Here is a 24,883-nt window from a genome sequence, read left to right on the forward strand (position 1 = left end):
ATACATTTAGTCCAGGTGCTTTGCTTAACCCATTAAGGACCAAGGCTCTTTTGAGATGCAGCTCAATTGTGACCAAGGCATTTTTGGTGGTTTTGCCATGCGTTCATTCTACCACAAGTTCACCCTCTCTGTTTAAGTACAGGCCGAAATATTTATATATAATGTTGTTTTTTTGTTTTTTTTAATTCTTTATTTTTCATAGCAAAAAGAAGTGCATATTTGTGACAATGTATAGGCTTACGCAGAAGCCTCGAAAGAAGTACATACTTATGACAGTGCATAGGCTTACGCAGAAGCCGTAGTACGTTTTCAAATGGTTCAGTTATACAGAAGGGAAGAGTGATACCTTAAGACAAGATGTATGCTTACTAGCGCTTCTAGTCTCGTTGGCGGTTAGTTTGTCATCTTGTGTTTTGCTGAAACAACTCTACGTGGTTTGTCAGTAAGGTCTTGTTTTGAGTACATATGTCACTTCAATTAGCGTGGTTTTATACAGTTGTTAACTAAAAATGTCAACAGTCATTTAAAAAACATACATTAAACAAAACATTGTATTCAGTGATACGGTGAGTTGGTGTATCTGTTTCCACAGCCCGGACGAGGGTTGTTGTGTGCCCATTTGTCGTTAGCCCTAAGAGTGTGTTCGGTTCCCTTGTCCACCCTCCGTGTTCTCCTTGTACTGTTCCCACAGCTCCCATATTCTGCTAAATTTTTTGGTGGTGTACCTGACTAGGGAAGTTAACCTATCCATGAGGTAGTTATCTTTTATCTTCGCTAAGACCAGTGCCACAGGGGGCATTTCCAGACATAGCCATTTCTGTGCTAGCGCCCTATGGGCCGCTATGTAAACCATATTTAACAATTGTTGCTCCAGGCGTGGAAGGCCTTCTGTTGGTCTGGAGAGGAGGCATGCCCAGGGGTCTAACTGCAACGGTCTCTGCAATATGTTCATGCTTAGGTTGATGATTTGAACCCAATAAGCCTGTACTGAGGGGCACTTCCACCACATGTGCACATAGGTGCCTTGCTCCCCGCAACCGTGCCAGCATAGATCTGTGGAGGTGATCTGCATGCAGAATTGTTTTAATGGTGTGTTGTACCACCTGAAAAGTGTTTTAAATGATTGTTCCTGGAGGGTGACACAAATTGATGATCGGGCTGTGGCCTCCCAAATGTCCTGCCAATCGGAGCCCCCAGGTCTGTCTCCCACTGGTCCGTGTATCGTAACTCCCCCCATTCTTTGGCCTCCCTGCTAAGGTGAGAGTACAGTAATGATATAAATCCACTGGGGTGTTTTTCCTGATGGCATATATTCTCGAACCAGGTGAGGGGGAGGGTGGCTATCTCCTTGACTTCTTTTGAGCTAGCAAAGTCTCGTAATTGGATTGTTAGGGGGGATTGTTCCCTGAGCTGGTCGTAGGTGACTACTTGGCCGCTATTGTATGGATGGCAATATCTCTGGATACCTGCTCTCTCGAGGCCGCTAAAGTCACCTGCTGTCATTCCTGGTGGGAAGGATCGGTTCCTAAGTGCAGGGGACATTGGGGAGGGGAACCTGCTTAAAGAGTATTTGGTTGCTATTTGGTCCCAGATTCTTAGGGAGTTTGTTATTGCTGGGCAGGTTACTCTAGGGAGTGCTCTGCGTGTCTTGTGTAACCAGGGATAGAATTGTGGTAGGTCTTACCCCATTAGTGAGGTTTCAAGTTCTACCCAACGTCGGGTGTCTGGCGTGGAGTGCCAATATGCTATTTGCGCCGTCTGCGCAGCTAGGTAGTATAGGTACATGTTCGGTAGTCCCAGTCCCCCTCCACCTTTGTGTCGGTACAGGAGTTTCCTGGCTATTCTGGATATGTTTTTTAAAGGAGAAATAGGGCTTAATAGAGATTACAATTTTATAGTAGCCATAAAATCCAAAACCACTACACAACAGTATATATTTGTAGGAAGTACATCCCCCAGGCTATTTAATGAAGCGCATTTTGACACTTTTCATTTAACCATTTTATCATGAACTTCAGTCAAAATATACAAATTCCATATATTCAATCTTTAATAAATCCGTTCCATAATTTGTGCATCTTCTTCAAGTGAGTACAATCAAGATCCATGACTATCATATTTTTTTTTACCTTTCATGAATACGAAGTAAACATAATTGTTATGACTTTGTTTATAATGTTATTCTTAATTATATGACACAGACTATCAAAATATTCAATTTTCTTCTAGAGAGCATGGTATGCAACTCTTAGAAGAAAAATCAGGAGAGATGCGTTTTTCTCATGAACATAAGATGACTTGTCTGGAACATAATAAAACAGGACTTTTTTTCATTTAATGTTTGAGATTGGAGAAATTGAGTGCATTACATTTATAATTCTAAAAAGTAAAAGTGAGCAAAGGGAATTAATAAATTAAATGGACACTATATAATATAATATCGATACTACATCTTATTGTAGTGCAAGGAGGTAATTGATAGATTCCCTCCAGGATTATATTTTCAATTTGGCAGTGTAGGCACCTGCCTACAGGTATTTATTTTCTGCAAGTATAATGTGCCTTTCTGGAGCTTATGTGGACTGGTGCGGGGAGATGAGTGCCAGGAGCCCTGGGAGACCAGACAGGAAGTGGAAGGGATCATTTCCCTTCTGCCCACAAACAGCCTCTCACACAGGAAATTACTTGCAGGAGGAGGAGGGGACATTAACTCTTATATAACCTTACCCCTACTTTGCTCAACCACTTCTAACGTTATTTTAACCATGCATGCATTTACAGGATTGTATACTCCTAGTACTCACAGATTCAAACACAATACATTACAAATAGAAATATGCACATACCCACATATATACATATGCAGTGATTAAACTCACATTATTTATCATTTTTGAGTATTCTGAGCCTACAGGCACTTGACATGTAAAGTGAGCCCTGAGCCCCTTGGTTTTTGTCAAGTTTTTAAGCCTTTTTTACCACCCAGAGCACATGCCCTTTCCCTGTGCCATAATGAAGACTTCCACTTCCTGTTTATCTGTACAGATGTTTTGATGCCATGAGTGATGGGTTGTATCAATGGCTTCCACGGCATTGGACCATTGCAACCCAATCTACCCACTGCTTTCATTATGACATGAGAAACACAGGTGGTAGGCTTTAGATGCCTGGTACTCAATCGCCTGTTGTTTTTTTTTTTTTGTCAAACTTCTCAAAGACTAAAAAAAAAACCCCACAAAGAACAGGAGGGATCGCATTTGTTCTCCATAAAACAAAAACAAAGCTGTATTAATATTAGTATTAAAATGTGTTTTATTGAACTTGGCCTCATACAGTAATCATAACTGAAAAACTACGTATCCCTTGAATCCCGGCTGTCTAAGAGTTTATGGGATATGTAAAATCCCTTCCACTGGTTTTTGTAGAAATTGTAGTGGAATTCAGATGCAAATAAATTTTATTTCTCTTTCAATTTTTTATTTATTTTTTTACTATATTAAAAAATGGTGTTCAACTCTTGCCAGGGGGATCAAAGTTAATTTAATATTTTAATATGCATCAAAATGTGTCCATTTCCTGTAGTGTGACTATATTGAAAGTATTTTGATGTCCGGCCCCTTTCAATCCGTTTGACAAATGGTAAATTTAAAAGGTATATTTCTTTGGTTTTTAGCGATTTAAAAAAATAAAAAATAGCCATAGGAAATGTCCTGAATGATTGTACCATAATTTAGCATGAATTTGTAGCATTTGTTCTTTGTCATATGCACTTTCTTCTCCCCTTTTTCTAGTGGAAAATAAACTAGAAATACTTACAAGGATAACACACCTGGCTGATTTTTGAATGGTAAATCTTAATTATGGACATATGTTTTACAAATGGCATATAATGATCTGTGGAGAACTTTGCCAATTTAAAATAAAGAGTCTGCATTAATGAAAGGTAAAAGCTCTTGAGTTCATGTAAAAAGCTATTCAAGATTGGTTGTAAAAGCCAGGCCCCCTCTAGTAACGCAATCAAAAATAATTGCAACATCGAACTGTAAACAATTTTTTTTTCAACTGGTTTTTTTTATTTATTTTTTAACGTAACAAGTATCCTGCTACGCACAAAGTGCGTAATTATACAGTAACTGATTAAATCAGCATGTTTCTGAAAACGGGAAAGCAAGATAACGCATTGCAGGTTATATATAAAAATCCACGTTTACTTTTATGTTCACGTTGCTTTTGTGCGCATGCACTATTTTCGTTTGTACAAAATTGTAACTTCTCCCTTTTATTCATTGATACATTTTCTGTAATACACTAAAATATTCTGACTTTTCTCCAACTTTTATTACTCTCAGAGATTTTGCTTTTTTTTTTTTTCTCAATTGGTTACATTCTCAAAGTAAGAAGATATTGGTAATATAGCTAGTAAAACAAGTGATTTTAAAACCTTAAAAAGGTAGAATTACAATACCCTTGTACCAGCTACCGAATGTTTAGATAGAGATAATAAACATTTAGCACTTTTTCCTGGAGATACTCCCATGCAGATTATCCCTAACTATCAATTTCTATGGTAGAACATCGATCATCTTAAATTGTTTTGATTATAAACCCTGTTTCTTTGGCTTCGGTTAATTCCACTATGTTGCTAAGTAACATAGATGAAGCTAAATAACTGGGTTCTTGAACAGCTTGCAGTTGACGTGAATTAAAATTGTTTATAAGGATACTATGCTCCCCTCAGTCATTACGTTTCATTAATTTGTCAACCTTTTTCTAGTTGCACACGGCTAGTAACAGATGGTTCTAACAATTAATCACGGTCAGTCAATTCAACAAGTAGCACTGATATCAACATTTTCTATCAAATACCTTAAACGTCTAAAAATCGGGATAATACTGAAGTTCTGCAGAGCCACTTAAAGTGCCCTGTTGAGAGACAGGTTTTAAAAAGGAAAATGGTGTAGTTTATGGAAGGCAGTTTTGTACCCATGACAATCAAAGGGATTCTATAGTGCCAGGAAAACAAAACCATTTTCCTGGTACTATAAGGTTAATAGGCCCCTCTCCAGCGGCGCTGAATGGGTTAAAACCCCTTCAGCCACTTACCTGAATCCAGCGCGATGTATCTTGGAGTTGGGTCAGACTCCGCCCACGCTCCTCTCCCGCCAACAGCCAGCACGGGAGACTTAATGTGCATGCATGGCAATGGCCACGCGCGCGCATTAGACCACCCCATAGGAAAGCATTATCCAGTTCTTTCCTATGGGGAAAATCTGACACTGGAGATCCTCATGCAGAGCGTGAGGACATCGAGCGTCATATAACGGACCAAAAGTCTATTTGGATTTCGGAAGTGCCCCAGTGGCTGTCTAGTAGACAGCCAGTGAGGGCAGACTTAGAGCTGCAATGTAAACATTGCAGTTGTCTGGAACGGCAATGTTTTACATTGCAGCACTCGGTGCAAAAGGGACACCACACCCAGACTACTTCAATGAGCTGATTTAGTCTGGGTGCCTACAGTGTCCCTTTAACTATAGTAAGGAACACATAGCTCATATATACACTCACTATCCAGGCTTAGTTTCCTGCCCTCATTTTGGAATGTTGCAGACCGCAGACAGCTTTCCATACTATTTCCTATTGAGCAAGGTTCCCCAAACTGAACTACAACAACCATAATTATCTGACTTTCATTCAAAGAATCATGGGAGTTGTAGTTCAACAACTTATGGAGGATCAGAGTTTGGTGAACCCTAATTCACACATATGCACTGGTATAACAGAGTAAGTACACAGGAGACGTCGTATCTCCTATTGATTTTTATGGGATTGTGGTTTAATAACTGATCCAGTGGACACATTTTCTTCTCATTGAAACCTTAGATGGAAGTGGGACCCCAGATGTCAGGAGACAAAGCATACGCATAAAGTAATTTACAAAAAAAAGTTACTTTTTGCAAGTTACTCAGAACTGCATTCTGATGAGTGTTTAAAGGATCACTATAGTGTCAGGAAAACAAACTGACACTATGACACTTTGTCATCCTTGGGAAACCTTCACCCTCAGGGTCCCCCTCCCGTGGCGCCTTCAGCAGCTTACCTTAATCCAGCACTGGGCTCCCTCGGCGCTGGTGACCTCTCCGCCCCCGCTGACGTCAGCTCCCGAATGGAGTGCAATGCACATGCGCGGCAAGAGCCGCCGCGCGCATTCAAACAGTCCATAGGAAAGCATTTCTCAATGCTTTCCTATGGACATTCTGCAGCTGGATGCTGGCGCAGAAGCGCCTCTAGCGGCTGTCAGGAAGACAGCCACTAGAGGTTGGATTAACCCTGCTATGTAAGCATAGCCGTTTCTCTGATACTGCTATGTTTACATGTGAAGGGTTAAAACCTGAGGGACTTTGCACCCAGACCACTTGATTGAGGTGAAGTGGTCTGGGTGACTATAGTGTCCCTTTAACATCATGTCCATTTTATACAGAAAGTCATTAGCTGACCCTAATCTGAATCTGTTTTGCCACATTGAGCTTTGGCAACGAAGCAAGCACGAAGTGACCTAATCACAAAGGACATCAACAGACGTTGCTAAACATAAGTGGTGCCAATATATGACTTCAATTTCATTTGGAGCATTTGGAACCTGTGTAGACCTGATTCACATGTTAATGTTTATATGATGCAACAGACCTTTATTGCTGCCTACAGTGAGGGGGAAAAGGTATTTGATCCTCTGCTGATTTTGAATGTTTGTCCACTGACAAATAAATGATCAGTCTATAATTTTAATGGTAGGTGTATTTTAACAGTGAGAGACAGAATAAAAATATAAAAATCCAGAAAAGCACATGTCAAAAAAGTTATAAACTGATTTGCGGGTCAATGAGTGAAATAAATATTTGACCCTCTATCAATCGGCAAGATTTCTGTCTCCCATGTGTTTTTGTTTTTTTATACAGGTAACGAGCTGGGTTTAGGAATATTCTCTTAAATGGAGTATTCCTAATATCAGCTTGTTACCTGTATAAAAGACAGCTGTCCACAGAAAAAAATAATCATTTAGATTCCAAATTCGCCACCATTTCCAAGAGCTGTCCAAGGATGTTAGGGACAAGATTGTAGACCTACACAAGGCTGGAATGGGTAACAAGACCATCACCAAGCAGCTTGGTGAGAAGGTAACAACAGTTGGTGTGATTATTCGCAAATGGAAGAAGCACAAAATAACTGTCAGTGTCCCTCGGTCTGGTGCTCCATTCAAGATCTCACCTCATAGAGTTTCAATGATCATGAGGTGAGGAATCAGCCCAGAACTACATGGGAGGATCTTGTTAATGATCTTAAGGCAGCTGGGACCATAGTCACCAAGAAAACAATTGGTAACACATTACGCCGTCAAGGACTAAAATTCTGCAGCGGCGGCAAGGTCCCCCTGCTCAAGAAAGCACATGTACAGGCCCGTCTGAAGTTTGCCAGTGAACATCTGAATGATTCAGAGAAGAACTGGGTGAAAGTGTTGTGGTTAGATGAGACCAAAATCAAGCTCTTTGGCATCAACTCGCTGTGTTTGGAGGAGGAGGAATGCTGCATATGACCCTAAGAACACAATCCCCACCGTCAAACATGGAGGTGGAAACATTATGCTCTGGGGGTGTTTCTCTGCTAAGGGGACAGGATGGGTGAGAACCTCCTTCCCTCAGCTAGGGAATGACCCAAAACACACAGCCAAGACAACAAAGGAATGGCTCAAGAAGAAGTACATTAAGGTCCTAGAGTGGCCTAGCCAGTCTCCAGACCCTAATCCCATAGAAAGTCTGTGGAGGGAGCTGAAGGTTTAAGTTGCCAAACATCAACCTCGAAACCTTAATGACTTGGACAGGATCTGCAAAGAGGAGTGGAAGAAAATCCCTCCTGAGATGTATGCAAACCTGGTGGCCAACTACAAGAAACGTCTGACCTCTGATTGCCAACAAGGGTTTTGCCACCAAGTACTAAGTCGAACGCGTCCAATACTTATTTCACTCATTGACATTGCAAATCAATATATAATAAAAAATGCAATTCAAACTTAACGATATTTTCTTTTCCTGGATATAGGCCATGGCACACTATAGATGGGTATAGCTTCTCACACTCCTAAACTGGCCAGGAACACCTCCTAATTAAACAAATAAAAGTGAGATCCCTCCCCTAAGTCCTCAGTCTTTGCCCCAAGCCACAAACAAAAAAGTAGGGTGGGATCATAGTGCTGCCATGGCCTATATCCGGGAAAAGAAAATATCGGTAAGTGTGAATTAAATTTTCTATTTTCCCGGCTATATATACATGGCAGCACTACAGATGGGTAATACCCAAGCTAAAGACATAAGGGAAAGGGGGAAAATTGAAAACCAGCCAACATTTGGAATGCAAAAGAAATTTTATCATAAAGCTGAAGAGAGAACAATTCTGCCAAAGGCAGAACTAGAAATTCTGGCAACATCCAACCGGTAGTGATGAATAAATGTATTAAAGGACATCCAGGTTGCTGCCGAACAAATGCGGCCAGGGGAAACATTGGCTGCAGCTGCCCTAGAGATCTAGTTGAGTGAGCCTGAAGACCCAATGGGATAGGAAATCCAGACGCCTGGTAAGCCTGGGAGATGGCTGATATAATCGCCCAATGGAAGAGGTGGAAGTAGCTTGTCCCAACTTGTGTCCTGATGGAATAACAAAATGTCTGGAAGATTTTATGATCTCAGATGTTCGTTGATCAAGGCTTCTATCTACTTGTTATCCATGAAGGTAGGGGATAAATAAGTCTTCATCTTGAGAAATTCATCATCTTCAAAGATCGGAGGCATCTCTTCCTCTGAGCTGACTTCTTGATTTCAATCAGGACTGAAGGATCTGTGCCTTTTCTTTGCTTTCTCTACCTGTTGTAGACCTTCCAAAACAGCTATATATATATATATATATATATATATATATATATATATATATATATATATATATATATCCGTATCTGGTTCTGAAGGACTGGCTTCTACTTTAAGACATTCCATGCATTCCTTTTCCCAGGAGGAACCTTCTCGTCACATACTACACATAATGGGGTCTTATCCTTCTTCTTTATATAGCTGGATCTATGAGTAGAACTAAAAATCCAGGATTTAGAAAGTATACACTTACTCCGAACCTCTAGATTGCGACCTTTTTTTGGAGGAAGGACCGGGGGACTCCATCTTGAAAATGGGCAGCTAGAAAAAAATTATTTATATTTCTAGCTCCCAACTAGAACAAGAAAAGGCAAAGGATTCAAAAGAAAGAATTCTAATAATAAAATTCAAATAAAGACTATATGCTAAAACTATTTTTTTTTTACCCCTCCTAATGATATATTTCTAGGAGAATGAAAGGCAGAGATTCCTGGAGAAGGTATACAAATAAAAATAGCCAGATACAAATAGAAATTAAAAAGGCACTTACCTGCAACCAAATTACCAAAAGGTCCAAAGAATTTTGAAGAAAACAGCATCCAGAGTATAAGATACACAAGGAAGCATCCAGGGAGAACTTGTCCCACACTGAGAGGCCGCTATATAACCGAACTAGAGGGAAAACGAAACTCTGCTAATAGGCCCCGACTTGTGTTCCAATGCCGGAGTGAAAACCGGAACCCGGAGGAGATGGCTTCGGCTGCCTGGGCGTGCGTTCCAGATGCATTCCACCTGCCATTAAGACCAAGGAGGCAGCCGACCGAGAGAGGAAAACCAAACGAGGTACCTGACACACAGGGCCACCACCAGATATTTTGGAATACACACACACACTGATACAAAAGGACACAGATACATACTAACAGACATACACGCATACAGGCATACATACTGACACACGCATACAGGCATACATACTGACACACACATACTGAGACATACACACAGGCATACATAGTGACAGACAGAAACATACTAACATACATACAGACACACATGCATGAGAACATAGACACATACATACATTCACACTGACATACATACAGACACTGACATCCATACACACATACATTCATAATGGCATACAGACATACACAGATATACATTCATAATGGCATACAGACATACATACATACATACATTCAGACTGACATACATGCATATATACAGACATACTGACATACATGCATACAGACATCCATACACACAGACAAACGTTCATAATGATATGCAGATATACATATATAATGATATGCAGACATACATATATACATACATCGACATACGGACAGACATATATACATACATAGAAATACACACACACACACAGCTCATTTTCCAGCCACCCTCCTGTCTCTTACCTTTTCTTTGCAGGAGGGTGGCTGGGGCTGATTGGAGTCGGCGTGGCTCTTCCTCACTGCCGCGTGTGCGCTGGGAGGAAGTGACCACTTCCTCCCAGCAGCACCTGCTGCGGATGCTTTTTAAATTTTTTTTTTTTTTTTAGAAGATATAGGGTCCATCGGGTGGCCATAAGTGTGTGGGCCACCTGATAGGCCCCATCAGCGTGTGGGCCCCGGTGCAAGTGCACCGGCGGCAGTTCCTGACTGACACACACCCCCAATCTGTGTGTGTACCTAATCTATTGATCCAGATCTAAAGGGGGAGTCCCCATATCTATTGAGCAGTTCCATGGGCTCTAAGTATCATTGAAAATACATGTAAGAAGGGATATACCCCTTTTTAATCCCAAACAGTAAATCCTTGGGAAAGCCAGAATAACCTCAAAGCAGGGCCGGACTTTTCTATAGGCTAACTAGGCTTCAGCCTAGGGCCTCAAGATCAAGAGGGGCCTACATTCAAATTGTTAGCAAAATTAAAATTACACTATTCAAAAAACAGTAAACACTGAACCGAAAATAAGGAGAAATTCTACGCCTATGATATGACCAGTGGCGTACTAAGAGGGGGGCGGTCCGCCCCGGGTGCCACTTACTAGGGGGGTGCCTGGGGCAGACTGCAATGCCCCTCCTGCCGCAATCGCCGAGACCGGTGGTCTGCAGCTCCGCAATGTGCAGAGCTGCAGACCATGGATCTCGCGTGTACAGCCCAATCAGAGCGTTGCCGCGGGTTACCACGGCAACGCTCTGGGTTTCGCAAGATCCATGGTCTGCAGCTCTGCGGAGCTGCAGACCGGAAATGAGGGCCACCGGACCACCAGGGACCCCACCGGACCACCAGGCAGCCCCCACTGGACCACCAGGGATTTAAGGTAATTTTTTTAGTCACCGCCCCTCTCACAATCACCCCCCCCTCTCCTCATCACCCCTCTCCCTCTCACAATCACCCCCCCTCTCCTCATCTCGACTTTTTTTTTATTTATTATCCGTGCCACATTTTTTATAAAGGTTAGTACCAATCACAACATGTTTCATTTAACATATTGATATATATCACAGTAATGATGTATTTTATTGTCTCTCATGTAATTTACAAACTTAAAAATGGGAGGTGAAAGGGCCTCATAAGTGGAATAGCCTAGGGCCTCTTTTCATCTAAATCCGGCCCTGCCTCAAAGCTTGAATAAGCTAGGTGTATCCTTACACGGGAATTATCACCACACTGTTACTGGCACATCCAGCTGCTCCCTATAGGATCACTGCAGCATGACGCCCCGGTCGCTGAGAGGAGAGTCCTTCAAGGGGTCGCCCTTGGTGAGGTGCCGTGTCCTGAGGTTTCCATGGGGAGAGAGGCTGAACTTAGGGTACTGTTAGACCCAAGTAAGCCACAAAAGAAGAAAGGAGGTGTTAAAAACATCCTATGTCCATTTTCTTTTTATTCCGTCTCTCACTGTTAGAATACACCTACCATTAAATGTATAGATTGATCATTTCTTTATGGAAAAATTGGTGAGTAGAAGTGCTCGATATCTATAATGAACCGCAAATGACCAACACGGGGTTCTCTCCACCCTTGTGAAGTGGATAGTAAAGATAACAGACAGGAGGTGATAGGTGATCAGCTTTAAGATTATATATGCAGATGATGTTCTTAGTATATGAATCTATAGGTACAAAGCAATAAACCTATTATGGTGCAGTACAGTAGATGTTTGTAAAGGGAGTACAAATGGGCAAAGCTGCGCTCACCCTGTCTACCCTTATGCATACCACTCCTCCTGTGGGCATGTTGGGTGATATGTGTTATGTGTTACCCATGCTGCTCCAAGATACCCTTAGAGTGACAAAGCCCTGAGGAGTCCAGCTCAGCAAGCATGGAAGCAGCATGGTTTTGCAAGTTAAATGAACAAACTGACATAGCATCCCACCCACATAGGGAGGTGTGGACACCTACTCACCCAGAGGAGCCTTCCACTTATATAGGCCCTTAGACCCTTCCTCCCATTCCCTTTTTCCTATTTAAGCAGACCACCCTATGGGCTGTGCTCTGTTGTTTTGTGGTTTCCCTAGAGGACAGAGCCAGATCCTGCTTGAAGTAATTTGATCACCCCCATCTGTTGATTTTCTGAATCAACTCTTGTCTGCCTTAATTCTGCCTTGGTTAACCCCTGCAACCCTGTTCCAGCCTTGGTTTAACTCCTGCAATTCTGCTACAACTTCAATCAAGCCTTTCATCATTTGCCCAGTGCTGAAACTCTGGTGAAAGACTTTATTTTCTGTTACAGGACTTTTATTTCTTATGAAACTATTGTGTATTTTCTGTTTCTATTTTGCATTGGGACTTTTTCATTATACGTATTTGCTTTATAGTAAAAACCTTAAATTCAGTGACTAGTCCGTATATAATCTCTACTTACCGAACCCATTCACCCCAAACTAATTCAAACCATAGAATAATTGCAAAAGCTCAACACTTGTATTTCTTAATAATTTCATAAGCTTTAGCATTTATTTGATTAGATTTATTATAATGCAGGGTGCCTATTTTTTTTATTTTTTTTCTTTAGTTTTTCATTTTTGGTTCATTACCACTTTGTGCTAGATGTTAATGTATTGAATCTTTTTGTATAATGTGCTCTCTATGGATGCACGCCTGTGTATTGTAATTTTATGTGTAGATAAGTTGGCTAAGCACAATATGTATAGAGTGTCACATTGTTCCTATTAACAGATACCCTAGGTTGGAACTAAGTAAGTAAGTGTTTAAATACGGAGTTTGCAACTATGGAATGGTGTGTCAAGGATTGCTCTAAATAAAATAACCATTACAGCCTGTTTAAGTGGCTATGATAATTGGCATACATTCGTGCTGTTCCTCAGTAATGGGACAAGCTATTTTACATTCGTGCTGTTCCTCAGTAATGGGACAAACTATTTTACATTCGTGCTGTTCCTCGGTAATGGGACAAACTATTTTACAATGGTTTGCCCTCTAACCTGGGTTCCTGCTGGGCGTGATTTTGCCTTGACCATTCTACCTTCCATTTTCCTTGCTATTTGGCTATACTCTTGTGTTTATCTGCACCCGGATTACCAAATTAATGTTACGTGGTCAAACCCTAAAACTTGCTGCATTCTTTATCCAGCACCTGCATGTTCATATCCAACTTGCATTGGTCACATCCTTATTGTTGTCACTATTTCTCCTGATACAATTTTCCTTTGAGCATTGCACAATCCCTATTGCACCTGCCGCCTTATCCCCTTTTGCATTGGAACTAATAACTACAATTTAGATTCCCTGGATTATGTGTCGCCATAATTTCAATCATTGGACCAGTCTGGCATTGATGGCTGCATCTATCTATGAACTAGAGCTATACTTATCATCTTAAAGCGTTACTGCTTTATATAATGGGGGAGGTGGATGGAACACACAGAGGGAGGGGTGAGCAAAGCTGACAACAGAAGTAAAACATGCAGCAGATTGACATTTTGAGCTGTCAAAGTCACGGGTAACAGCATTGTAACTAGCCCCAAGCAAAAAAGATGCTTTTCAAGCAGAAACCCTGCACATTGAGACTCTTACCACCATGGCCACTTCAATCCACTGAATTGTCATTGTGGTTGGAGTAACCCTGTAATGAGTGATTGACTGATAAGTGTGATGTTATAGACCTACCGATAGATACTGATGTCAGAACTGTCTCTAGAGAAAGCCATGTGGGGAAAAAAGCAAAGTATCAAGGGTTAAAATAGTTGAACTCCTTGAAAAGGAACACTGGAAATCATTCATAATAAACATATACGTACATAGATACTCCTTTTTTTTTTGTCTGTAGTATGTGTAGTTTGTGTGTAGTATGTTAGAATAAATATTCTCTTAAAAGTAAAAATTACTCCCTATAGTTAATTATAATTAAAATTGATAAAAAAAAAAAGAAAGAAATGATGCATGCACAGCAAAAGCAGTTCCGCTCATTTCTTGGGAGGAGTCATACTGCAGCAACCTTCAGTTTATACACAGCAGGTTCACTTCTTATTGTTCGGGCTATATGCTGTTTTCTACAAAGCTACGGACCGCACATTCAGTCTGTAGAAGATCCAGACTACCGACAAAATTAACACCGGTAATCTGGACCTCCCATTTCAGGCAGCCTGATTGACAACTCTGAAGGACTGGCTTAAAGCTGCAAGGCTTTATACAAATGCTGCAGTTCTAAGCCATCCAGAGGTGGCTCGTGATGCCATATTCACTATCACTGCAAAGTTATAGTGGTGCTTACAGCCATCTTTTAACAAGATATAAGTGCATTGCTCTTCAAAGGCCGATCGTATATTGACCGGAGGACCAAAATAAGATTTTTCTTTGGTTTGTGATTTATACATGATCATAATTATATTGCAGATTATATTTGGTGTTGCAGTGAAAATATCATGATGTTAAAAGTTTTTTGTTTTTTTAAACATATCAGATGGGCAGATGAGGTCAATTCGGGTGAGACTGAAAAATACTCCCCCAGCACAAAGAGCCTTAGATGACTAGGTGGTGTCTACGATAATAAGAGAATCAACAGTCACGTGGATGTTGTAAACAAAGAGATGATTAGAACTTCCAAAAAGCACATTTTGTTTTACGGATATGGATTAAACCAATTTAAATGTATGTGGAGTCAGTGGCCAGAGCAAATGGTTATGTACATATTAGGCTCTTACTGAAACCACTAAATAAGGCAAGGCAGATGGACTGAAATTCCATTCAAAGAGGAGTTCACTAGGAGATTAAAAGGTGTATTAAACTGGAAGTGAGTTGGCCACTGCCATTATTTGGATAAATCTTTAGAATGGTTTGGCTCACAATCACGGAACTAATTTGTCTGGATGTCAGCTTTCTATCAGCTTAAGTAAGCCCATTTTAGTCTAGACATTTGTACTGTGGGAAAGGTATGCACATCTCTTCAACATAAATTGATATTAAATTGATGCTGTATTAGTATTACATGATCAGGTTTCAAACGGGAGCCCCTGCACATTTCTAGTTTTTTAGTTGTGGACAAAAGGACTTATCCAAAAATATATCATATTATTTTAAGGTCTTTGTTTTTTTTTGTTTTTTTTTAAAGTGCGAAGATGAAATCCAAATCACATTGTAATTAACGTGTGCTCACCAAATTCGCTTAGATACAAATTAAGGTTTATTCACTAAAGAGTGAATTTGTCTGAGGTTTTGCTAGGTGACAAAAAGAATTGGGGCATCAGCATAGGGGTATATTATGTTGTCTCCCACATTTATTTATTTATTTATTATTTATTATTGCCATTTATATAGCGCCAACAGATTCCGTAGCGCTTTACAATATTATGAGAGGGGGATTTAACTATAAATAGGACAATTACAAATAAACTTACAGGAACAATAGGTTGAAGAGGACCCTGCTCAAACGAGCTTACATTCTATAGGATACACAATAATTATTACGCAGGTGGTTTTATTGTTGTGGGTGATCAGTGAAAGTCCCCTTTTTCCTGCCAAAACTGTTCAGGGTCAAGGCTTGGACTCTGTACGTATCCTGTGATATCTGGACATTAGCAGCAGATCATTTAAGTCCTGCAGGTTGTGAGGTGGAGCCTCCATGGATTGGATTTTTTGTTCCAGCACGCAACACAGATGCTCAATTGGATTGAGATCTGGGAATTTTGGAGGCCAAGGCAACACCTTGAACTCTTTGTCATGTTCCTCAAACTATTTCTGAACAATCTTTGCAGTGTGGCAGGATGCATTATCCTGCCGAAGTGGTGTACGTAGTCTGCAACAATCTCTAGGTAGATGGTACTTTTCAAAGTAACAACCAAATTAATGTTAGTTTTCCCAGCAGAACATTGCCCAGAGTATAACACTGCTTCTGCTGGCCTGCCTTCTTCCCATAGAGCATCCTGCTGCCATCTCTTCCCCAGGTAAACGATGCACACTCACATTGCCATCCACTATAATTTACTCCAAGAGATTTATTATAGTAGCAAAGTTACAAATAATGTAAGTGGAGGTGTTCGTTCTCAGTATTATAATATTAGGGTCTCAAGGTTACCAATGAAAGGGTGCAAATATCAGATCCAGGTCTTTTCAGCATCGTACTTGGGGCTCCAGCCTGGGTCGGCCCTTTAGCAATGCCCCTAGAAATGGGGTAAATTGAAATCCAATCAGCAAGTTTAAGGATAAAATAGCTAGGCTGTGGCTATAGTTGAGGTGTTTTTATTTTTATTTTTCCCCACATCTACTATATTGGCATAAACATTAAAGAATTTTCAAATTCAGTGCAATTGAATTAATTCTAAATTAACTATTTTTAGTTTTTTTATACTATAGTTATTGCAATTTTTCTATTTTTTTAGAATTCAAGGGAAAAATAGGTTTTATTCAGATGTGATTGCTATGGAAGTAAAATGTTAGACTTTAACTTCTTAAGCAGGCTTAGTTTTTTGTTTTCTTGTTTTTGGAAATATAATCATATTCTATTGCTATATACTTTCAAACATTAAACAGCTCCTTTAGAACACTTGAGATCAAACCATTCTTTGTAGGGAATACCAAGAATTGCAAAGCCATTTCTTACCGTGAAAAGGCGTTTAGGAAACGCCAACCTAAGGACACGGATAACATAACTGCAGGACACCTTGAAATGTGCCAAAAAAAATTGTACTAGAACAATGGTCTATATCTGCTATTTCCTTTACTATTTTAAAATCCCAAGATACTTTTTGAAAATTAATTCCTGCACTGTTGGCCTTTGCTGGAAGACCGTTAATTACAAAATCAAAACATTCTAGTACTACACATGGTCTGGATATCCTTTCCTATAAGGAAAAAAAAAAGGCAAAATATTTTGAAAACCCTTTGTGTAAGTTGTACACGTGCTGATAAGATCTGGGTCAAAAGGATATACAAATTTACACAGATCAAGTAGTTAAGAGACTGAAAAAACAGGACTGCGGTGATATGTACAAATGTAAAATTCAGAGTTCACCTGTATTTATTTATTCAAACATTGTATTTTGTTTTAAACTGTAATCTTTGTACAATGGAATACGATTGCAAGTTTCAATAACTGTCGACAGTTTGTTCCCACCCAAGTAAAAATAGAATAGAAGATCCAAATTAAAACACATTAGGGAACTTGTCTACATTGTTTTACATCCTCATAATTGATCTTTTTCAGAATTATTATGTGAGCCAACATCAACAAACCTATAATTAAATAACGTGGGCTGCTTTTTACTGCATGTCTGGTGACACAACATGTCATGTGCACTAGTACTGTGTGTATCAATGGCATTGGGGATCTGTTGGTTTGGATGACGCAGGATGGTAAGGGGTGAATAAAAGTATCAGACACCCATAGTTACCCAAGACCACTAAAATCAACCTTAAATATATCAGCGTTTTTTGGGATTTAACACTTTTTTTTTTTTTAAATATATATATATATCCTTATCCTGAATCTCAGAAAATGCTGTTTCAATCATTTACAATTTTGGAAAGTAATTGTACTACAAAAATAACATTTGTCCATTCAAGAACAAAAAATTTAATTTCTAATGTGTACTGTACATGCATGATTTCCCCCAGAGTGGTGCCAGAACGTTTTCTGCATTAACCGTAATTTCTTCCGTTTTGTAAATATGTATTTGTGGATTGTGAAAAAACAATATAATTTACAACTCTGCAATGAAGTACATGTATTTCCTGAAATATATTCTTGGTGTTTAATTTCCTTTGATACTAAATCCCGGAAGCAATGTTGTATTGTTTTAGAATCGCATTTCAAGACACTAGGAAGCTTTTGCATGAAGTCCTCTACACAAAGCCAGACTGGGAAATAGAATCTAAAATGTGTGTGTTAGGGATAACCAATTCCACATTTTAGGATCTTCCATAAGCAAACAGTACCTATGTACATAAAAAATAATAATTAAAGGGACACAATAGTCACCAGAACAACTACAGCTTAATGTAGTTGTTCTGGTGAGTATAATAGCTCCCTTCAGGCATTTTCATGCAAACACTGTCTTTTCAGAGAAAAGGCAGTGTTTACATTGCCCCTAGGGACACCTCCAAGTGGCCACTCTTTAGATGGCCACTGGAGGGGCTTCCTGGCTCAGGGCTGCACAGTAAGCAGCCCTGCTGCTCAGCGTCCCCACGCTCTGCATGGAGACGCTGAATTTTCCTCATAGAGCTGCATTGGTGATCCTATATGGTGGGTTTAGCACTATAGGTTACATGTTTGTGTTCCTGACCCTATAGTGATCCTTTAACCCCTTAAGGACCAGATTTCTGGAATAAAAGGGAATCATGGCATGTCACACATGTCATGTGTCCTTAAGGGGTTAAACATGGCACATGTTTATAACCTTGTATAGCACAGATTGATCATGACATTTTGGTAGATTGTAAGAAACACAGACAGTACAAGGAATAATCAATTCTATAATAAACAATATGTTATGTTAATAAAAGTATTTTAAGCTTGTTGAGAGGCAGCCTATCAGTATATCCGCAAGCTCTCCTGTTGAATCATTTTAAACTCACTCCTAGGATGGATGCTGTAAAATGCCATATTCCCTATAGTAAATATGATGAAACATGTTACATTTTAAAATGATCGTAAAGATGAATTAAAAAAACTTTAGAAAAAGTTAATGCTATTCTCTCAGTGCAAAGAATGCAGAAAATGTTTCTGGGAGAGGTTAAACTTGATGGACGCATGTCTCTTTTCTGCGATGTAACTAAATATTGTCTATGGGTAGTGAAAAACATTTTCCAAATGGTTCCATAGTTTTAATTTTTTTGTGATTTTAAGTGTAAAGATTTTTGTTTACACTTGACGACTTGTAAGCGGCAAGAGGCGAGCATGTTTGGTTTGGTGCCATAATTGGACATATAATTTAGCTATAATTGAGACGTCGACCTCAACTTGTCAGACTGTGATTAACCCCTTGTAGGGCTTACTGCATAAGAAACTCTTTTCGTTTCAAAGGGACACATGGAAATTAAATTCACAAATAGGTGACAAAGGTAAACAAAAATATATATCTTTTTCTCTTTAAATTCCCCTAAACCTAATTTAATTATATTATTAATAAACACCTAAGAACAAAAATACATCGATAAGAACTCAGAATTTCCAATGTAATCTATTAAATAAAATCGCACTAAATCTGGTATATGTAGAACACGAGATGCATTAAGCAATCTGCATGATTCATTTTCTATATTGAAGGTAAATGGTAATCTCTTTTCTCTTGCTCAGCACATTGGAAATATTTTGTACCATTGAATTAAACTGAAGATACTCTCTTAGGCTCCTCCTGCGGGGGGCAGGGTGAAAAACTTTTTTTTTTTTTTAAACTCCCTATCTTTGTAAGAGGCTCATCCTTTACCACATGGTTATTCCACTTTACAGATTAGAGACAGGACCTTGCATCAAGTGTTAAGTCTTCAATGGGATATGTTCTTCCGTTCATAGCACATAACTAGCACATTGAAGATTTTCCGGACCTCGAATTCCAATTGTGATTTTTAGGAACATTATTTTATTTTTGCTCAAGGAAAAAAGCTCTGTTGTAGTGCCTCTTGGTAAGTGATGCCTTGACGTTACATTGTATAATGGTAGCCTGAATATGGAAATTTGCACATTGAAGAGTTAGATTGTAATTAATTATACAATGTAATCTGAACCAGTGATTAGATTTGTATTTTTTCTTTTTTTTGCAAAAAAAAAGTTGCACTACTTTTGTAATGCTAAACATTAATCTAGTTTAACACATACTGAAATAAAAACTGCCATTGTATATGATTTTCTATTTTAACCTGCCAAATCTTTGTGATATTTGTTAATGTTATGTACTAAATACAATTGAATGAATCAGCCTTTACACTCCTAGCATACTGCAATATATGGCTTTAGGCAATGCTAGGCTTGTAGTTATTATTATTTTCATTATTATTTTATTATTTATATAGCGCCATCAGATTCCGTAACGCTGTACAATGGGACTTATGAGCTTTCCTCGAGATTACATTGTCTAAGTTCCACGACTGTTTACTTGTAGCATGCATGTTATTTGATGAGTTTTTGTGATGTTATTTTGTGTTGTTTTGGAGCAATGATTAGAATATCTTTGTCAGAGAAGAACATTGAGTTTGTACTTTTATTTTCTGATTTATTTATTTTAAAAAATGATTTTTATTTTTACTGTAAATTGTATAAAAATCACCAATAGCAATAACTAAACTGTCTTCTCACCCATTATGTTATCTTCTAAGAAAATACTCAATTAATTCCCTGGCAAATCAGATTACTAAACTCGTCTAACTATTAAAGTTTATACATATACAAATATATTTTTGTTTTTAGTAAAGATTGTGAATGAAGTATTTTTCGGACTAAAAACAGGTTATGTGAACTTTGACTTGCATAATGTATGTTCCAGTTAAATTCCTGGCATCTAACCAAGAGTTCAGGGTCAGATCTAGTTTGCTTAATTCTATCAGCCATTGTACAACTGTTAACTAGAATGAACGTTTATATGGTATATATTTTTATGTTTCTCTGACACATTTTTAGGGTGATTAACTAAAGAGAGAATACAAAGTAATTTAGTCCAAAATAGTTGAATTGGTAGTATAGCTGATTTAGAGATATATTCAATTTCAACTGTTTTTGGACTCACATTTGGCATTTTGTTTTTGAGTTCTAACTTAAGCAAACAACCCTGATTGTATGGTTTGTACTATGGGCTATTGTTTGGTGATGGATTTACAGCTATTCAGATACTTATCTCCTAATGCTCTCATTTTAATCAAGACCGCACACTACACAAGATTCCATTAAATTCCTGATAAATCTGCCCAGCCATTTTCTTCCCATTTTATTATTATATTGTATTTGCATTGCATGCCAGCCTGTGCCTAGGCAGGCTTGCATTTACCTCATAACTCAGAAGTGTCAGTTACAGTCTCTAGTCTTATTCTCCTCACACCTAAGGGTTGTTTTTTTTAAATGACTATTTTTATGGCATTAAAAAAATACTTATTTTATTCCATTTTAGAGAGAATATCAAAGTGTTTGTGGTTTTTTTTGTGGTTTTTTTTTTTTTTCTTAATCCTGTTCAATTTCCTAGCTTGCAGCAGATGTACAGATCTGCTGATGCTGCTGTGCACAGGTACCAGGAAATATGACCTTTCAGTCAAACCTGGTCACCCTACTGCTTTCAAAATAAGTTGTATGTATCCCATAAGTCACTGGTGAGCATGGATTTATGGGATGGGTATGGCTTTGTCATATCACTTTGCAGAAAGTAAACATTGGCTGCAATAACAACTAGAGCCACAGTTGTGGTGGTTCCACTCATATAAAAAATTTAATTGATTCACACTAGATAAAATAATTACGTGTTATTTACATTATTGCAAGTAGTTTCATTCTTCATGTTTTTTATATAGTTGACTCCTATCTCCTCAAACTTTGTTCTCTTGCTACATGTCAGTTTTGTAATGTTTGGCCAGCAAAATAAACATTCAAATTGAAAACTATAACTAATCTAGGTTTTTATACCGAAGTAAAAAAAATAGTCCTTGATAATTATTATGGTTATTTTACAATTTGTGGTGTGCGGATGAATTTATTACAGAGTGCTAATGAGATTAGATTTGCACATTTTTAACACAAAGATCTTAATGTGTCTATGACCATTATAAATGATGTGTAGCTTGCCAATTACAGCTTTTATAAGACATGAGAGATGCGCATAATATTGGCAATAATTCTTTGGTTCATTTTTATCCTTTAGGCAGTCAGAAGGTTAAACCATGTTACGTAGAGTGTCGTCTTTTTGCATCATTTGAATGTAATCGACAGAAATAAAATATTGTGCTGAGAATCTGAAATTCTCCCTAACCCTTGGGTGATTTCCAGTAGAGGCTATACATTACATCTTGGCACTGGTCCAGGCTTGCTCTTGTCCTGGTGTTACCCTCAGTCACCTCTTTCAGGAATAAGAGAGAACAGCACACTCTGTTTTAACCAGACACATGCTCTACTGTGTACTTACTGAAGAGCTGGGAAGCCAGAGACTAAATGGAGTAAAGGTGGACAGAACTATAACGTTCCCTTTAAAGTGAATCTGTGTGCTTGCTAGAGCAATACGAATGTTTTGATGAAAACATATAATCTATATTTTACATGTATACTCTTAATCTAAGTACATGAAAATGTAAGGATTGTTGATGAAACGACTTTTAAATGCTCAAGATACGAGCATTTTTAACTAGTAATTGAATAGGTTTTTTGTTTCGTTTTTTACAGTGAGACCAGGTTTGACTATATCTGCTGGCTTTTTTTTTATTTATTTTTTTGTGATGGCATCTGTACATTTTTAAGAATAGGCTGATCTCAGACTGAAAGAATAGCACCCACAATCTTCATTCCTGTTCTATCCAGCCAGCAAATTTCACTATACAACCATTGTGGCTGACAGGCTATATGGTGTGTGTTTTGTCGGTCTGTCTGTCTCACTATACAGGCATCTTTTCCACTAGAGTGAAAGAAAAAATTGGTATGGTCTGTCCCTCCACATGACGAAGGTTGCCAGCAAATCGTAACATTTACCTCTCATTCACATAAATCAATGTGCGCAATGCCGTGACCTAAAATACATCCTTAATTCACCTACTTGTAGATCTTTTTTTAAAAGGAAAAAAAGTGCAAAAAACAAGGTGCACCAATGGCAAACTTGCAATCTGCAACATATCGAAAACACTGAAGGATGGGGAGATCAACAAGTAGATGTATTCATCATTATATATAACTTGTATATACGAAACACATCGAACTCTTTCAGTAATAAGTAATTGAAGATATACAATGAAATGTGAGCAATGAAGTATTCCAACCACATATAGTTTTGTTATTGAATATAGTACACCCCACATTTTGAGACTTGAGGATCTCAAAACAGATAATTTGAAACTTTAATTGAAGTTGTTAAGATTTGTTCAATAAAACTTGTCAGGAATTTAAAGTGAATTACAAATTGTGGGCTAAAACAGATCAACTGGGAAAAGTGGATTTCGGTTTAGCTATTGTGGTCTAAAATTTGAAATTTACCTCTTAATTGCAAACCATCCAAACCAACAATTTAATGAACTTTCCTCGGTTTGGCTTCACTATATCATTTTACTTTAATGGTGTATACTGCTGCTGTTGGTTAGCTTAGATTGGGTGTACACTTAGCAGAAGAGAGACTGAAAAAATAATGACAACTGTGCCTAGTTTCATAAATATTAATTTAATATGTGCCCCAATAAGCAAATTCCTTATTTTTCATAGTAGATTGCAGAAATTTGTGTGCACGGGGCTAAATTGAACATTGGGGAATTGAAACCACATTTATGTTTAAAGGGGCTTTCTGCCCTCAAAACAGTTTTGTTTCAATTAAGTTGCTTTAGGAGCAGATGTATCTCATGGTTTCAACTGTTTAGCATCAATGGTGGGTCAATGGGTGCCTGTCTACTCTTCCTCTCCTCTTCTCAACTGCAGTATTCATAAGGAATTGTTGGTTTGGGGACTGGTGATAAGATTAGAGCATCAGCTGACGCTCTTAGCCTACCATTGGCTTCACATTGCGAGTAACTTAAGTACTGCACTCGCAATAAGTGACCAGTGATTGGCTGGTGACCTCAACGAATCAACAGCACCCAAGGCAACAATTCCTCATGAGTACAGACTGATATTCTCAGCCGATCAGTAGCTACCCAGTGCAAAAACGGCTTGAGAAACTTAATGTATTTTTGTCAAGCCATTTTGTGAATGGGGAGGTACTGATAGGCTGAAGCTTAAAATTCAAAGCTTCTGGATTCAAGCCTTGGACTGTGGCAGGAATATCTGGGCCGAACGGCTTAACCCCATGAGGTAAGCCGCCTTTTGGAGACCATCTCCCTCATAACACCTTCATACCGATGAAGTTGTTGTGGTGCATGGAGTTTTTTTTTGTTTTGTTTTTTATATTGAAATCTTTCTAGAGAAATGGTTTTCTTGTCTCGATCTGATGTTCCAGGTTAAATGTAAATAAATAGTATGTTCGTATGCATTACACATGGTTGTTCAAATTGGTACCATTTTATTGTCACCATAGGACCATAAAACTATCTTATTCTATAAAAATGACATGAAATATATATTACAATTTCCACACAAAACTGCGGTTTATGTACATGTTGCTGACATATGGAGAATAAAATAGGATTATTTTTCTAGGATTGTGCAATACATTGTACACAAGATGGTGTGTTAATAGCAATAATGTTGCCAGAGCAATGCGCATGCGTACTGTCACTGTTGTAAAGCACCATTTACCATGGAACTGTTATAAGTTCTCATTGGGGTTATGAAAGGAACACTCAAGCACCATAACCACTGTTGCCAGAAGGTCATAAACCAGAATCTCCTAAGCAGGATT

General features: G+C 38.6%; 1 protein-coding gene across 3 annotated transcripts in view; it reads left to right on the forward strand.

The window, feature by feature from the left end:
• SLC7A2 (solute carrier family 7 member 2) overlaps positions 1-24,883 on the forward strand; it is a 104,059-nt gene that overhangs the window by 31,763 nt on the left and 47,413 nt on the right. The window contains exon 1 of one of the 3 annotated variants that reach the window (XM_063458065.1): positions 19,820-20,000. The exons of the other annotated variants lie outside the window; for them this stretch is intronic. The gene's annotated coding sequence lies outside the window, so the exon portion shown is untranslated. Of the gene's footprint in view, positions 1-19,819; positions 20,001-24,883 lie in introns of those variants that run through there. 3 annotated transcript variants of the gene reach the window in all.

The sequence above is a fragment of the Pelobates fuscus genome, chromosome 6, assembly GCF_036172605.1.
Source record: "Pelobates fuscus isolate aPelFus1 chromosome 6, aPelFus1.pri, whole genome shotgun sequence".
NCBI classification, from domain to species: Eukaryota; Metazoa; Chordata; class Amphibia; order Anura; family Pelobatidae; genus Pelobates; species Pelobates fuscus.